The 14,202-nt window shown below is 48.9% G+C and overlaps 1 protein-coding gene across 4 annotated transcripts in view; it reads right to left on the bottom strand.

The window, feature by feature from the left end:
- DTX2 (deltex E3 ubiquitin ligase 2) overlaps positions 1–5,182 on the bottom strand; it is a 34,524-nt gene extending 29,342 nt beyond the window's left edge. Inside the window, exons 1-2 of one of the 4 annotated variants that reach the window (XM_018040689.1) lie at positions 5,001–5,182; positions 3,684–3,848 (exon numbers count right to left, since the gene is read on the bottom strand). The gene's annotated coding sequence lies outside the window, so the exon portion shown is untranslated. The remainder of the gene's footprint in view (positions 1–3,683; positions 3,849–5,000) is intronic. The other 3 variants (XM_018040688.1, XM_018040687.1, XM_018040690.1) reach the window with 3 other exon arrangements.

Genomic DNA, 14,202 nt, shown 5'->3' with positions numbered 1-14,202 from the left:
GTTTGCAGGGCTGACCCAGATTCATTATCCAGCTAGCAACAAGCTGTACTGCTGTGGTGGCCGGTACCGCTCTCAAGGTTACCAGTTACTATGACTCCCCAGGGCGGGGCCAGCAAACCTTTTCTGTAAAGGGCCAGAAGGTACCTATTGTAGGCTTGGCAGAACATAGGGTGTGTGTTGCAACTACTCAACTCTGCACTGTGAAAACAGTAATGGGCCACGTGTAAACTAACTCATGTGGTTGTGTCCCAATAAAACTTTATTTACAAAAACAGGCTGTGGGCTGACTTGGCCCGTGAGCTATGGTTTGCCAGCCAAGCTGTGCTCTCACCATCCGGATAGTTGAGAAGTACTTCTCGGAACCCGTTTCTCTTTTAAAAACTGGGAGAATGCTTATGGCTCTGGCGAGCCTCCCCTGTGGCACGCCTGCGCTCTGCAGACACGTAGGGCTTCGCCCAACACCCGAGGGTGAAACACAGCACCTGAGAGCACGATGGTGGCATGTGGCCCGGGCCTCCTGGGGAAAGCCCAACTGCTTCCCAGAGCCACACCTTTCTTGCATCGGGCAATCAGGCCCTGGTCTGCCTCTCCTCTCTGCACTCCCCCGTGACTCTCTTATCTGTTCGCACCGCTTCAGTAATCCCACGCACGCTGATCGTCCAGATCTTTCTTCAGATACCCTGCCCGCATCCCTGGTCCAGCCATCAGCAACCCCAAGGACAGCCCAGAACTGATCAGGCTGTTTCATGCCCGCCCCTCTCCCACCCACAGTGTCCACTCTACCTGTCCATTCACTCATCTCTTAATTCCCTGTGAAATCTTTCCTATACCCACTCCTGCCCTGCAGGGAGAAGTGGCCACATCTAACCGCCAATGTCCATGTGACATCTGAGTGCAATTATCTATTTGTCCCCTCCAGTGGGGCATGGGCTCTTTACAGGCAAGGATTACGGTTAGGAAAAGATTTTTCAAAGCAGACACAGAACGCTGACTATAAATGAAAAAATACATTTCACTGTGTTACAATCAAGAATGGTTGTTCAACAAAACGTGCCTTAAAAACAAAGTTACAAGCTGGAAAAAGGTATGTGCAATAAGCACAAAAGATTAAAATCAAGCATACATAAACTCTTACAAATCATTTTTTTCTAATGCCAAGAACCCCGCAGAAAAATTGGCAGAAGATATAATTTACAGAAACACACATGCCAATAAACTCATGTAGAGATGCTTGACATTAGGGTTTGGTGACATAGAAACCATGATCCCAAAAACCCCATTTTACATCCATTCCATTGGCAAAAAAAAAAAATCAGCCTATATCAAGTGTTGGCAAGAGTGTGGAGCAAGTGTGGAAGTGTACAAGGGCAAACTCATACAACCACTTCAGAAAAGAGTCTGGCAACAGCTATGGAAGTTGAATATTTATTTACCCTATGATCCAGCAAAGCACCACCCCTCAGTTCACACCCAAGAAAACCTCTTGAGTAGGTGCAACAGGGAACATGTATAGAAGTGTTCAGAACAGCTCTCTCTCAGCAGCAAAAACCTGGAAACGACCAGGCACTCATCAATGGAAGATCAGATACAGAAACTGGTTTGTTCACACCATGGACTATTATTCAATATTCAAGACAAATGAACCAAGTGATATGCAATACTACGGACAAATTGTAGCAATATGTTTTTAGGTTCCTTAGGAATACCCAGGTACCATAAAACTAGATAAAAATGAAAGCAAAGGGATAATGGATATCTCAGGATGGGAATGGGAAGAAAGATCAAACACTGGATATGTATTCTGTCTCAAGATCCCAGCTTTTGTTGTGGATGGATGAAATGCAGGAACTTACAACACTCATTAAAAAAAAACTTAGGAAATAAATAAAAGTAGGCCATGTGTGAACGGGTGATCAGTGTGGAGCAATCCAGTTTTCTGTTTATCTGAGGTGAATATTAAAACAAACCCACAGAGGTGACTGTTTAATTCATCTCCAGGTGCTGAGCACAAACCCTGGCACGCAACTTCCTGGGCACACGTGGAATGAATGACAGACGCTTCATCCGTGGCTCCATTCCTGCTGTCTCTTAGGTACCTCCAATATGTCTGAAGCCAAACTCACCTTCCTTGCTTCTCTCTCTTTCCTCCTGGATTCCTTGGCTCTGGGCTGCCCCTCCTCCAGCTTCTCCCCACAGCCCAGCAGCTGCCCTGGCTTGCTCTTGCCTCCTCAGCCCCCACTGTGAGCACTTGGCTGGGACCTGTCAGACTCTCACCTTGATGAGCACTCGCTCTCATCTGGCTTCTCACACTTGTCTCTCCTTCTCGACCACCTCAGAGACAGGGGCGAGGCGGAGCTTCCTGAAGTACAGTCTTGCCCCTCTCTTCCACACCTCCCTTCGAGGTCTAGAAACAACGTTCACATTCCGTGGCTCACGGGGAAAGTCCATCAGCCCAGTCCCTCCCTGTCAACACTATCTGCTGGCACACCTCCCTTCAGTACCCCCTCTTCCATCTACACTTCCCCCTCCCCAGCTCCTTCCAGAAAGTTTAAGTAATGACCCGCTACCCCATATACATCCAGTTTCCCCAACTCTGTGCTTCAACTTTACCCGGCACCCTACCCACTTGGCCACCCAGTTAAACACCTCCAGGATGCCGTGATGTGCCCTCTTGCGGGAAAATCCCCTCTCATCAACTTCTACAGCATTGCATCTGTCCTCCACAGTTCTCTCCGGCCGTTCTCTCTCTTCGACAAGCCCAGGAACAGCCAGAGCACAAACTTCCCTGTCTACCTCCCTCTACTAGAAGCTGGCGTGATGTAAGGAAACAGTCACAAGGAGAACGATCCAATCCAATCCATTCCATGCTTTCTAGCCAGGGTGCTCATTTAGCAAGGCCCTTCCTGGAATTCTCCTGCTAAAATCCCCCAAGTCTTGGCATGACATGCAAAAGCCCCCACACTCAACCTTCTGCCCACCTTTTCAGGCTTCTCGGCCATGTACCCATCCTGTTGCCCCAGCCACACTGGAGTCACACTTACAATGACCCAGATATGCCGGGTCTCTTCACAACTTTGCATTTACTGACTCCTCTGCCTGGCTTCGTCCCCTACTTCCTGGGTCCTACTCCTTCACAATTCACTTTGGCTCTCACGTTCTTGAAGCCTTCTGGACCTTCCCTCCTGGGCAAGGGTAGGGGTGGGATGGGGGAGGGCTCTGCCCTGTGATTACCCACTCCTCCATATGTATCACACCGACAACACCTTGTCGCTGTCTATCGTTTCTTTATCTTTCCCACCAAACAATGAGCTCCTGGAAGACAGAGTTTTTGTGGCTGGTCACTGCACCCTCAGCACCAAGCAGGGGGCCTGACAAAAAGGAAGCACCCAGTAAAGGTTCAAGTGACCAAGGAAATTAAAATTTCTAATGCAGAAATCCTGACTCGTGTCCTTCATCTCATAATGCATGTGTGAAAACAGAAAGTAGCTTCTAAGACTGGTTAAACAGGAGAAGCTGTTGGCAAGAAGCCACCTGAATATATCTGAGACAAGAGGCAATCAACAATCCACTCCCAGGGCTCACTTTCATCTTGGGGACCTCAAATTTTCCCCTCCCCAGTCCGCACTTTCTCTACTGAAAACCAGATTGGAAAGGCAGCGACGTGAAGTCCCCGTGGCTCTCACCTTTTCTCTGTGGAGAGCTGGCACAAAGCGTGCCTTCTTGATGAAGATACCAGATCCTTAGGAGGAATGACTTGTGTGGATTCCCATCTTGATAGAAAACACAAACAACAAAAACCGGGCAAATCTGAAAGGCTTGCTGACTCAGCGACACAAATTCCAAGGCACCTTTGCCAACAAGGAAGAAGACGATCGAGTTTTAAATTGGGAAACAGCAGTTAGTGAAAACGAATGCACAGATGTTGGGTCTGTGTGCTGTGGCTGGGGACTGGAAACCACCAGATTTATTTTCCAACAGCCTGGGCACAGCAGAAGGTACAGTAGTCTCCCTCTGCCCACTCAATAATCAAGGGGCTAGTTAGGGGAAGAAAAAAAAAAAAAAAGCCCTTCCATAGAAAGGCCTGAAAGGATTTTGTAAGCCAGTTTGCTTTGTGAGCATCCAAGAAATCAACAAACTACAGAACGTAAAAGTTTGCCAAGGTCACACAGTAAATGAACAAGAAGCCTAGCTATAGTTACCCTGATGGTTTAAGTAAAGCCTGATTACCAGAAGGACCACCTTCTACAACTTTAGACGAGTTACATGGCATGCAGAAATATTTTGAGTTTCTTAAGCGGCCAAGCGTCTATGCACACACTATTTCCACTGCTACTGGCACTTAGGGAGGGAAGAGGAACCAGTGTGGAGGACAGTAGCTGACTTGAGAAAGGGTAGTTTCGGGGGCAAAGGGGGAGGGAAGTCTAAGTCCTCTTCACAGCGTAAGCTACTGGCACCCCGCAAAAGTGAGCCAGGGTCCCACAAAAGAGGCACTTCCTGGAAGGCGGACCTTACTTGAGAAGAAGAAAGCGGAGTTAGTTAAGCGAACTCCTCAGAAGTACAGCCCCCGGCTCCAGCGAGCCGCCCACCGGGAAGCAGATCCCAGCAGGACCCACACCCTCACTAGGGCAGCCCGGTGGCCCCGCCGCCGCCTCCTCCGGATCCTGTGGGAAAGGGTACTCTCCTCCCGACGGGCCAAACTCGCAGGGTCTGCGCCGCTCCCCTCGCCAGCCCTTCGGCGTTCCCGCTCCCCACCCCGACCGGTCCTAAAGCTCTGCGAGCGTCTCTCAATCCCCTCAACTCCCGCCCTCGGGGACCTCCACCCGGAGGCCGGTCCCCGCAAGCCCCCTGGGACCTCACCCCGGAGCGCCTCTCCAGCCCGGCCCAACCGTCCCTCACGCCCACGCCCGCCCCCTTCCGGCCCCAGCTCGGCTCGGTCTCCCCCGCGTCCCCGGGACCCCAGCCCTAGGCGACGAGCAGGTGGCCCGGGCCGCCCCTCTCACCGAGACTGAAGAGAGCGAGGCAGGCGGGTGGAGGACACCGCCGCGCTCAGACTGAAGCTCCACTTCGGCCTGGGCACTGCTCCGGCCGGAGCTCCCACTCTAACGAGGAGGCAGCCTGAGTGAAACTCGGCGTCGCAGCTTCCTCGGGTTCCAGTACGCATGCCCAAGACGCTGGGCCTTCTGGGAAACGTAGTTCCGGCGGGGCAGCAGGGGCGGGGCCGAGCCCAATGTGCACCTGTTCAGTTCAGTTCAGTTGCTCAGTCGTGTCCGACTCTTGGTGATCTCATGGACTGCAGCATGCCAGGCTTCCCTGTCCATCACCAACTCCCGGAGTTTACTCAAACTCATGTTCATTGAGTCAGTGATGTCATCCAACCATCTCATCCTCTGTCCCCCTTCTCCTCCCGCCTTCAATCTTTCCAGCATCAGGGTCTTTTCAATGAGTCAGCTCTTCGCATCAGGTGGCCAAAGTATTGAAGCTTCAGCTTCAGCATCAGTCCCTCCAATGAATATTCAGGACTGATTTCCTTTAGGATTGACTAGTTTGATCTCCTTGCTGCCCAAGGGACTCTCAAGAGTCTTCTCCAACACCACAGTTCGAAAGCATCAATTCTTCAGCGCTCAGCTTTGTTTATAGTCCAATTCTCACATCCATACGTGACTACTGGAAAAACCATAGCTTTGACTAGACCGACCTTTGTCGGCAAAGTAATGTCTTTCCTTTTTAATATGCTGCCTAGGTTGGTCATAGGTTTTCTTCCAAGAAAAAAAAAAGAGCTTTGTACCTACTTGGGTGACAAACACTTAAACACGCAACTGCAATCTAGTGCGATAAATGTGATAAAGGAGTAAGAGCATAGAAGGGGTGCCTAATTGCAGGAAGAGGGGTCAGGAAGACATTGCAAAGGAGGTGACCCTAGAATTGGATTTTGAAGCCTGAATATGGGTTTGTCAAATGGAATACAGGGAAACCTTTGCAAAGGATGAGAGATGAGAAAGTGCCTGATGCATTCAGAAAGCAATGAAATATTCTGTGTAGCCAAGGCAGAGAATAGGTACATGGACGGGGTGAGGACAGAGAAAATGGATTAGGGTGTGGCAGGATATGGGGAAATGGCCGGGTGAGATTATGAAGGACACTAAATATCACGCAAGAAATTTAGTCCACTGGAGTCAATGGAAGGATTTAAGCAGGGGAAAGAGAAGCAGCATTGCACTTTGGAAGTGTACCCTTGTGGTGGGTGGAGGATTGAGAAAGGAGTGGGGAGACCAGTTTGGAGGCTTAGGCTATAGTCCAGGTCAAAAGTGATGAGGCTTAAACCAGGCTAATGACTAATCTTTCGGATCACAGACTTCCTTTACAAAGCTAAAGAAAGTTGTTCCCAGAAAAATGCTCAGATGTATTCATACGTATACACACAGATATTTTTACATACAGTTCCAGGGGGTTCAGAGTCCTTTAAATCTTGGACTCTAATTGAATATCTTTACATAATCTAATCAAAAGCTAGTGAAGGAAGGAGTGCCTGCAGCAGGCCTAGTTTCTGGTACTCTAGGCCAGGACCCAGTGACTTATCGCCCGGGAGCTGACTTAGAGGACACCAGTCTTGAGCCTGGGAATGAGCCAGTTATGCCCAGAGCCAGCTCTCCATAGAGGAATGAAGGGTAGCGTTTTACCTGCGATTTATACTAGATGCCTGAAGTGGCTACAGATTAGAATAGGACGCTTCCCTTCCCTTCTCAGAGCCTCGGTCACCTCAGCCATAATCATCCGCAGGACGTCTAAGGCACCTAGCAGGTGCTGAGCACTGGAGATGCGTCACCTCCGTGAATCCTCTCAACGAGATGGATGTTATTCCCATTTTTTGGGACCTCGTCCCACAGCTTGCAGGACTGTGGGGTCCTAGCCACTGGACTGCCAGGGTATTCCCTGAGGAATGCTGACTCCTGAAGAACAGATGAGAGGCAGAAATGTCTGGGGAAGAGGCTGGACCTGGGGACATGGGGTGAGCATGATGGCTTAGATCCAAGAGAAGGGTCCCATGAAGGGGGTGCTCAGTGATGGCAGTTTTGAGAGGCACAACCTGCTGGTCCCTGGGAGGGGAGCCTATCCAGAACCCAGGGCTCCTGCTTCCCTATCTGGGGCTCCCTCATTTTTCAGTCAACCGGCTGACATTCCAGAAAAGTCCCAAACTTCTGACTTAGCACAGAAAGGCCATTGGTGACTGCACAGCGGTTTCTACTGAGAGACAGGATCTGAGGTCATGGAGGTTAGGAACGCCTGGGTGTACAGGCGGCTCTTCCAAGAGCCATCTTTGTGTTCCACACATGGGAGGGGGGATTGAGAGGACCGTCGAGGATAAAGCCCCACAGCGGGGATGACGCCACTTACATAAGGATGCCCGTGGCCGCGTGCACTTTGGAGGACGCGGGCCAACCCAGTGACCTCTGAAAGGCGGGAATGGCAGGTGATAGTCACTTTCTTTGTACTTTTCCTGTAGCATTTGAGTGTGTCCCAGTGAATAGTTTCCATTTTTATAGCCTGAAAGGAAAGACTATTTTTATTTGGGGAAAAATGAAGAGTTCCAGTTGTGAAAAGAGGCAAAATAGGGCAGCAGCAAGAGGGAGAAGAGGGGACAGGGACTCTGAGATTTTAGGCAGGAAAAAGTGAGTGTGCTGTGTCCTGAGGTCACAGCAAGATGTCCCTCGAGAAGCTGGAAATGAGGGAAACTGGATGCACCACTTGCAAACTGAACTTGAAACCAATACACGCAGCAGAAGGAAGCTGGTTAAATGACCCTGGGATGCTAGGTAGAAAGGATGAGGAAGACTCACAGGTGCTGACGGAGCTGGTAGCTGAGATCTAATGTCAAGTAAAAAAGGAGCTTCATGGAGAAGGAAATGGCAACCTACTCCAGTATTCTTGCCCGAAGAATTCCCATGGACAGAGGAGCCTGGCAGGCTACAGTCCATGGGGTTACAAGAGTCAGATGCAACTTAAGAGACTAAACCACCAGAGAAAGACTACCCTCAATTTGGCAGCAAGTGACAACTGTCCTTAAGATTTCTCTTTTTTCCCCCTGGTAGGAAAAGAAAACACTTGGAAAAAGAAAATGATACATTTTCTATTCAAATGTAAAAAAAAAAAAAGGAACTTTCAGAGCAGAGGGTTATAGTAGAGTAGGTACTTATTTGTGTGTGTGTGTGTGTGTTTTTTGGTGTGGAGTTGATTTACAATGTCTTGTTAGTCGCAGGTACACACCAAAGTGAATCAGCTATTCGTATACCTATATTCATTCTTTTCAGATTCTTTTCCCATACAGGTCATTACAGAGTATTGAGTTCCCTGTGCTATGCAGTAGGTTATTAGCTATCTATTTTACATATGCTAGTGTGTATATGTCAATCCCAATCTCCCAATTTACGCCCCCCTCCACCCCCTCCCCATATAACCATGTTTGTTTTCTACATCTGTGACTCTATTTTTGTTTTATAAATAAGTTCCTTAGTGCCATTTTTTAGATTCTACATGTAAGCTATATCATATATTTGTCTTTGTCTGACCTACCTCACTCAGTCTGACAATCTCTGGATCCATCCATGTTGCAAATGGCATTATTTCGTTCTTTTTATGGCTGAGTAATATTCAACTGGGCTTTCCTAATGGCTTGGTGGGTAAAGAATCTGCCTGCATTGCAGGAGATGCAAGCAATGCCGGTTTGATCCCTCGGTTGGGAAGATCCCCTGGAGGAGAAAATGGCAACCCACTCCAGTATTCTTACCCGAAAAATCCCATGGACAGAGGAGCCTGGCAGGCTACAGTCCAAAGGGCTCCAAAAGTTAGGACACAACTGAATGCCTGAGCACGGAGCACACTATTCCACCGTAAATGGGAACCACATCGTTATCCATTCCTCTGTCAGTGGACGGACAGCTAGGTTGCTTCTCTGTCCTGGCTACTGTAGACAGTGCTGCAGTGAATACTGGGGTGTGTGTGTATTTAAAATGCACACACAGGCCTGTCAGCAGAGATTTTTCTGGGAGGAAACCTAAGATGCTCTAAGAAGGTAACAGATGAGCTGAAGATTTTTATTTTATTTACTATATAGTTGGGCTTCCCTGATAGTTCAGCGCTAAAGAATCTGCCTGTAATGCAGGAGACACAGGAGACACGGTTCGATCCCTGGGTTAGGAATATCCCCTGGAAGTGGAAATGGCAATATTCAATGCTAATTTTTCTATCACAAAAATATGAGACTGCCCCCCCCACACACACACACAGTAGGGTAGGTTAGGTATGCCCTGTGGGAGCTGAAACATTCCTGGCAGAGGCTCTGTCCTTAATCATCTGCCCAGAAGGAAAGACTTTTTTTTTTTCTAATGTCTCAAAGACTGGCATTTGTGCCACCTACGGACCTTTGAGGATTCCTAAGCAACGGAGGGGTTTCCCAGGTGGTACTAGTGGTAAAGAACTCGCCTGCCAGTGCAGGAGACATAAGAAATGCAGGTTCGATCCCTGGGTCAAGAAGATCCCCTGGAGGAAGGCGTGGCACCCCACTCCATTATTCTTGCCTGGGGAATCCCATCGACAGAGGAGATCGGCTGCAGTCCACGGGGTCGCACAGAGTCGGACATGATCAAAGCAACTTAGCACACACGCACACAAGCAACTGAGAACAAATGATGTGGTCCGAGAAAGAGGTGCCCATAGACGGGGGAGTGGTGGTGGCCAAAGGAACTTAGATTGAAAAATAAAGTCGGGATAAGGGGACCGTTCCTGATGGTCCAGTGGTTAAGACTTTGCGCTTCCAATGGAGGGGGTGCAGGTTCGATCCCTGCTTGGGGAACTGAGAGCCCACATGCCGTGGGGTGTGGCCAAAAGAAATAAAATAGCCTAAAAATAAATTAATTAATGGTCGGACTTTCCTTGTGGTGCAGTCATTAAGACTCTGACCGTCTACTCCAGGAGGCAACCAGGTTCAACCCCTGGCAGGGAACTAAGATCTCACATGTCACGTGACGTGGCCAAAAAATATAAAGTCCTTCAACCCCACTCCAGGTGTCAGCGTTTACTGCTTCCGAAAGCTCCAACCCTGGAACCAGCCTCCAGCTCACCCTGGAGCAAGAAAAGATCAACGTAAACCTGGGAAAAGGCAAGACACTGGAGCCCAGGGATGCCGCTGAGGGGATCAAGCCTTTTCTGATGTTTTGCTTGGGAAGGCAGAATTTTGTTGCCTGGTGCCTCAGCTAATTGGCCTGCATCTGATACTCCGGAGGGCTTGTGTGATTAGAAGCCACAGCTGCCTTGCTCATTATTTCTGATTAATAGGCAGCACTTGGCATCTCTGGGCAACGGTGCTGGCTCAGGATCCAGGTGTGATCTACACAGCCCACAAGAGCATGATGGCTTTGCAGCCCTGAGGTGGGAAGCTGTCCCCACCGAGAGCATTGTCTTATGTAAGTCCCAGTCGCTTGGAACACGACTTGATGAATTGCTTTGTCCTCACTAGTTCCCTTGCTGCCAGTCTGAAATAACTAATGTGTACTCAGAGTTAATACATTGGAGACATTTGTTTTAAATCTAAGCAATCACACTTGACCTCTGGCCCCCACGCCACAGTTATTGTTTTGATTGTAAAGTAATGCTCCGGCACCCTGGTGTCAGAAAGAGAAAAAGAGAAAAGAAAGAAAAAGAGAGAGAGAGAGATCGAACAGGCCCAAAATGGACTCACTTGTGCTAAGCCCCACAACAGCTAACCAAGACTTAATACCTAATTGCAGTTTTAGCCTCTCCCAGGAAAATAATCCTTTAACCAGTCAATCTGGAATTACCTAGCAAGTACCAGTGGTGGTTCAGATGGTAAAGAATCTGCCTGCAATGCAGGAGACCCTGGTTCAATCCCTGGAGAAGGGAAGATCCCCTGGAGAAGGAAATGGCAAGATCAGGCTTCCCATTCATCTCCAGAGTACTGGCTACTGATTCGAGTATTCTTGCCTGGAGAATCCCATGAACAGAGGAACCTGGTGGGCTACAGTCCTTGGGGTCCCAAAGAGTTGGACACGACTGAATGACTAACACGCACGTATCAGTGAAGTGATTTGCCCATAGACACTTCGCGCCCCATAGTAGGAGGGTAACTTTCCCTGAAATAACCCACTCTGCTCAAAACTTCCTCTTCCCACCCACTTCTGCCTATAAAAGCCTTTCATTTTGTACAGCTGGTTGGAGGTCCTTTCTATTTGCTAGACGGAGTGCTGCCTAACTCATGACTTGTTGAATGAAGCCAATAAGGGCTTTAGATTTAATCAGTTGAATTTTGTTTTTTACATTCATTTGGGATCTTAAGTTACCTGAGAGAAGGGATCAGGGACTTCTCTGGCAGTCCAGTGGTTAAGACTCTGAGCTTCCATTTCAGTGGGCGTGGGTTCAATCCCTGGTCAGGGAACTTAAGACTCCACATGCCATGCCGTGCAGCCAAAGGGAAAAAAGATAAAGAGAAGGGATCCACTGTGGTGTGTGGACAAACTTAGGTGTCCTAACCTGAAGGCTGAGGGCAGGTGGTCCCTTGGTAGACAGTGGGTTATCTTTCTGGTGATATCCAACCTCCTCCTGAAAATTTCCATTAGCCCTTAGGAGTTGCTCAGAATCTACTGGAAAAAAAATACCTGATAAATCTCACACCTGTCAGGAAAAATTGTAAAAGACCTTGAAAGTGAAATGAAAGTCACTCAATTGTGTCCCACTCTGTGTGACCCCATGAACTGTAGCCCGCCAGGCTCCTCTCTCCATGGGATTCTTCAGAGAAGAATACTGGAGTGAGTAATCATTCCCTTCTCCAGGAGATCTTCCCTGACCCAGGGATTGAACCTGGGTCTTCTGTATTGTAGGCAGATTCTTTGCCGTCTGAGCCACCAGGGAAGCCCCCAAAAGACCTTGAAATAGGCAGAAAGTTAATCTGAAAGGGTGTTAGAAAACGCCCAGTTACCTGATTCTTTGAATCTGTGCCTTTCCTTTTACAAAACCGATAGTAATACAAATAACTCTTATCCAGAGGGATGCTATTGACTTCTGTCTGCGCAAGCCATTTTTGCCTCTATCAGCAAATTCATGTCTGCGTTCCTGCCTGCCTTTGTAAATCTGTTGGTTGGTTGTTTTTGTTTTTGTTTTTGTTTTAAGTCTCCTTTGTTTTCTTTTTCTTTTTTTCCTGATTCTCTTTTGAACCACTTTTTTACGTCTTGCACTTACCCTCAATGAATGAGTTAAAACAAGATCTTCGACACTTTTGTATTTTATATTTGTGGGATCATGATTTTTTCTTCATTGTTCTTTAACATACTTCATATCTCCCTTTTCCCCCTGGCTATCACGAAGGCAAAAATTTAAGATTAAGTTGTCTTATTTTTCTAAATGTTTTACCAGCAGGGAATGCCTGTGGGCTGGGGCTGCAGCCTGGTCCAAGCAACAGTGTGTGGGATTTCCCTGAAGGGCCAGCAAGGGGCAGCTGGAGCCCCCAGGATGTGCTATGTGACTTTGGGTGAAGTTTTAAACCTTCAAAGTGTTGATTCACCCAGGGATTCCTAGCATATAATAGGATGCTTCCCCAAACAAACACCAGGGAACTGTGTGCCTGCCACTTTCCTCCGTTTCCCAAGGAAGCTCCACCTTGAGGCAGGCAGACAGGGTCCTCTGACGTTACTGCCGGAGGCCAGTGTCTCCGCTCACTGAGCTGAGGCCCCCCGGGAACTGCCTGGGGCTGACACTCGGGGTCACATCCTCAGCACGCTTCCTCCCCACACCAGACCCAGCCACTTCCTCTGAGGACAACAGAAGTTGAATGAGAGACACGTTCCTGAGATGTTGCAACACCTGGGACCATGAGGACAAGTAACCCGTAGGTGTCTGCAGCAGGGACAGCCCCCCTGGGGTCCTGGGAGTAATCTTTCTGGAGAGCAGCTCTGAATGCACACTGCGTCCCAAGCGTCACATGAATCCTTCCCATAACCCTGAAGTTGAGAGCTCCCCTACCTGAAACAGGATAAAGCTTAGCAGGAGGAAGCGGGCTCAGAGGGGTAGAGCTAGGTGGAATGTGAGACCGGTCACCTGGCCCAGGGGTCCTAACCAGGATTCCGGCAATGCTCTGTTAATCTGCAGACAGTGTCATCTTACAGATGAAGGGAACTGCCGACCTGACCGTGGCCCGCTTTCTGTTGGCCCCCGGACTGTACTCCGCTATTTGGTTGATCTCCCCAACAGGGCTGGTCCATCCGTGGCACTCAGCCCTTCAGTGGCTCTTCTTGTCATCAGCCCTACATGGCCTCCCTCTCTACTTTCCCTCTTACTGGACATCCAGGCCCTTCAATCCATCAGAGCCCATGTTCTCCCTGTCCTCTCTTCCCTTCATACCCACCACCCCCATTTTGCCCAGCTAGGACCTGCTTGATCTTTGAGGGTTTACTCCAGGATCACCACCTCCAGGAAGCCCACCCTTCCTACCTCATGTCTCTTTTCCCCTTATATAGCATACCTGATAGAAAGGGAGGCAGATTCCTTCTTGAGGTAAACCTCTTGGCCCAGAATCAGCCAGGGATTTTGTTGAGACACAGAGTCTTAGATCTGGAATTGGGCCCCAAACTCTGCCTTTCCCACAATCCCCAGGTGATGCCCAGTGGTGTTTATAAAAAAAAAACAAAACAAAAAAACATGGACTTCATTGGCGGTACAGTCATTAAGAATCTGTGTGTCCGTGCAGGGAACACGGGCTCGATCCCGGGTCCAGAAGATTCCACATGCTGTGGAACAGCTAAGCCCATGTCCCCTAACTACTGAGCCTTCATGCTGCAACTACTGAAGCCCGTGCTCCACAAAAAGAGAAGCCACTGCAATGAGTAGCCCATGAATTCCAACTAGAGAGTAGCCCTCCGCTGGCACAGCTAGAGAAAGCCTGTGTGCAGCAATGAAGACCCAGTGCAACCAAAAACAAATTTTTAAAACCTTGAAAGAAAACCAACAACAGAAGGGCAAGGATCGAGGCCTTCCTCTACTTCTGAGACCCTGAATAATCAGCTCTTGCCCTGAATGTTTTTCAGTGCCATTGGCTCCAATCAGTTTATGCCTCAATAGCCCTGCCCAGCTGGAACCAGCCCCATTTGGCCCCCAAGGGTGCTCAGGGCTCACAGCAGGTGACTAGCAAAGCTGGGATTC

This window comes from Capra hircus, chromosome 25 (genome assembly GCF_001704415.2).
Source record: "Capra hircus breed San Clemente chromosome 25, ASM170441v1, whole genome shotgun sequence".
Classification (NCBI taxonomy): Eukaryota; Metazoa; Chordata; class Mammalia; order Artiodactyla; family Bovidae; genus Capra; species Capra hircus.
The sequence above is the reverse complement of the archived record's forward strand: the minus strand, read 5'-3'. Positions and strand labels throughout refer to the sequence as shown.